We start from the raw sequence: 3,584 nt of genomic DNA on the forward strand, positions 1-3,584 counted from the left end.
ATACTGGCATATACACACTACTATACATAAAACAGAGTAGGAAATGGCAACCCACTCCAGTATTCTTGCCTGGAGACTCCCATGGACAGAGGAGCCTGGCAGGCTACAATCCATGGGTTTGCAAAGAGTCGGACACAACTGAAGTGGCTTAGCATACATAAAACATAAACTAAAAAACTGCTGTATAGCACAGGGAACTCCACTCAGTACTCTGTAATGGTCTATATGACTAAAGAACAAGTGGATACATGTATAACTCATTCACTTTGCTGTACACCTGAAACTAACACAACATTGTAAATCAACTACACTCCAATAAAAATATAAAAAAGTATTAAAGGAAAGCCAGCACCATATAAACAGCATACTCTTAAATAAAAGAGATGGATGTTTAACATACAGAGTAATGTTTTTTATTCACAGATAAGCTAAAGGTCCATTTCAAGAAGTTTCTTTCTTTTGTATGCTTAATTTGTTTTATTAGCAAGCAAAGCCCTATAAAGGATGGCGTCATCTGGTCCTCAGACTCAGATTCATCTTCATCTTGACTAATCTGGAAGTAATGAAGCTCATAAGTCTCCTTGTCAGATGCAACCATAGGAAGCCAATCATGAAGATTGTTCTTTTTAAGGTATTTCTTGGTAAGGTACTTTAAATAACTTGTGGAGAACTGTTCTCAGAAACGACTATGATTTTATTCTTGACACGTTCAACGTGAACGACATTCCCAAGATTTCCAGTCCTTCCATTCACTTTAATCTTCCCCCGCAGAAACTGTTCAAAATTTCAAGAATCAAAAATGCCACCTTCTACTGGATGAGTAAGATTCAAATTAAACTTCCAGGTTGATTTCTTAGGCTTCTTGTCTTTCTTCTGTGGCATCTTGAAAGCTTGCCACGCGATCAGAGAGCGGATTTGTATCTTGATTGTGGTGGTTTTAGAAATCTATATGTTTGGGATAAAATTTCATAGAACTACAAAACACATAAAGTGAAGTCGCTCAGTCGTGTCCGACTCTTTGCGACCCCATAGACTTTAGCTTATCAGGCTCCTCCGTCCATCGGATTTTCCAGGCAAGAGTACTGGAGTGGATTGCCATTTCCTTCTCCAGGGGATCTTCTCGACCCAGGAATCAAACCCAGGTCTCCTGCATTGCAGGCAGACGCTTTACTGTCTGAGCCACCAGGGAAGCAAAACACATACATACATATAAACACGTGAATGTAAAATATTATAAAAAGTGGAATAAATTCTGTAGTCTATAGTCAGTAGTCTAGTGAACACATTTTACCAATGTCAGTTTCCTGTTTTTGATATTATACTACAGTTGTATAAGTTGTCACTGTTGGGGGAAATTAGGTTAAGGGTACAAGGGATTCTATGTACTCATTTTACATCTTCCTGAGAGCTTATGATTAAATTATATATTATATAATTTTATATTAAAATATTAAAAAAATCTTATATTTAAAAAAACCCTTCAAAACCAGTCTGTTTTTGTTTTAATGATGAACATCAAAGGTCTCCTTGCCTCTACAGTATAAATACTTACTGTGCTGGTCATTTATAATGCATCTTGTACTATTTTTGGAGGATTACATTTGGTAATTATATGAGAAAAAGACACTGGCTTCCAATGCCAGATAGAGATGTAAGAAATACAGACTAATTATCACACTGAAGCAACTCTCTTCACTGGGTGCTATAATATAAAACTGGATCTTGCATCTGTACCATATTTGATCAGTGGACAAAAGAGTAGGTACACGTATTCTTTTGTTCTAAGGAAGGAAGTGAAGAAGAACTAAAGAGCCTCTTGATCAAAGTAAAAGAGGAGAGTGAAAAAGTTGGCTAAAACTCCACATTTAGAAAACTAAGATCATGGCATGCAGTCCCATCACTTCATGGCAGATAGATGGGGAAACAGTGGAAACAGTGGGTGACTTTATTTTTCTGGGCTCCAAAATCACTGCAGATGGTGACTGCAGCCATGAAATTAAAAGGCGCTTACTCCTTGGAAGGAAAGTTATGAACAACCTAGACAGCATATTGAAAAGCAGAGACATTACTTTGTCAACAAAGGTCCATCTAGTCAAGGCTATGGTTTTTCCAGTGGTCATGTATGGATGTGAGAGTTGGACTGTGAAGAAAGCTGAGTGCCGAAGAATTGATGCTTTTGAACTGTGGTGTTGGAGAAGACTCTTGAGAGTCCCTTGGACTGCAAGGAGATCCAACCAGTCCATCCTAAAGGAGATAAGTCCTGGGTTTCATTGGAAGGACTGATGCTGAAGCTGAAATTCCAATACTTTGGCTAACTGATGCGAAGAGCTGACTCATTTGAAAAGACCCTGATTCTGGGAAAGATTGAGGGCAGGAGGAGAAGGGGACAACGGAGGATGAGGTGGTTGGATGGCATCACCGACACAGTGGACATGGGTTTGGGTGGACTCTGGGAGTTGGTGATGGACAGGGAGGCCTGGCGTGCTGCAGTGCATGGGGTTGCAAAGAGTCAGACACGACTGAGCAACTGAATTGAACTGAAGGAAGGATCATGGAACATGGAATGTTACATCCTATCTGCAAAACATTTATGGTCTGTGAATAAAACACAGGACAGGAGCCTCACTGCCAATTCACAATTGGGCCAAGAAATCTGCAATAAGTACTGTAAAATTAAAGCTAGTCCAGAGAAACAAACAGGTCCTTAATTTCCATTGTCAAATTAGTTTATTTTAGGGGGGAAAAAGTGGATTATTTTGATGGAGAAAGATGAAGTAGCAAGGTGAGCTTTGGCACATTCTGATAGGCATGAACAAATAGAAGCCAAATAACAAAATGAACTAAGATTCAATGCTTCCCTTTCCTATTTGTATAGTAACCACCTTAACAAACTGGAACCCCTGTCAGACAAGATATTGCATTCAATCAACAGTGGTTTCCTAATTATTTTGACTCAGAGTATGTCTCAAGGGTTTTCAAATTGTTAAAAATCCAATAATCCCCTCCAAAGGCTGCACACCTGAACACCCCCACCCTATTTCTTTTTGCCTGAGTTCCATCAACTAAGACAGGTATTGGTTTATGTATGATGAACTATGTCTAGTTTCTTTTTTACAAGCAAATAAATAATTTTGCGGCTCATTAGTCTGATCATTTTTCTGATTTGTTCGACCTTTGCTGTGCTTTTTTATCAGCTGGTTTTCTCAGACCTCATTTTCCCCTGTAAGGCTCCAGTAATCAAATGAATTCCTGGACTTGTCAATCTGATGCCATGACCTGTTAAAATGGGATTCATCAGAAGAATTTCATTATGTTTTTGTTAGAACAGTTGTCAGAAATCTTCCATTCCTGCTCTCTAGTCCCACTGAGTGATAGGTGACAGACACAAACATGAAAGAAGTGAAACATTTATTAAGAGTTTTAAGTTGAGATGCCAGCTGAGTCAAAAGCTTCCTACATATAGTATAAATACCCTGCAGAAAAGATTTTCCCAAAGCCTTTTGTGGACAATTAAACTTGGGATCTCCTCTTCTTGAAGGATTTACCTAGGTGGGAGAGAACTCTCAGTTTAAATATCAAATGGA

General features: G+C 38.7%; 1 pseudogene; it reads right to left on the reverse strand.

Annotated features, from left to right (window-relative positions):
- Positions 1-391: 391 nt before the first annotated feature.
- Positions 392-882, reverse strand: LOC102408059 (annotated as a pseudogene).
- Positions 883-3,584: the final 2,702 nt, after the last annotated feature.

This window comes from Bubalus bubalis, chromosome 20, assembly GCF_019923935.1.
Source record: "Bubalus bubalis isolate 160015118507 breed Murrah chromosome 20, NDDB_SH_1, whole genome shotgun sequence".
In the NCBI taxonomy this organism is placed as follows: Eukaryota; Metazoa; Chordata; class Mammalia; order Artiodactyla; family Bovidae; genus Bubalus; species Bubalus bubalis.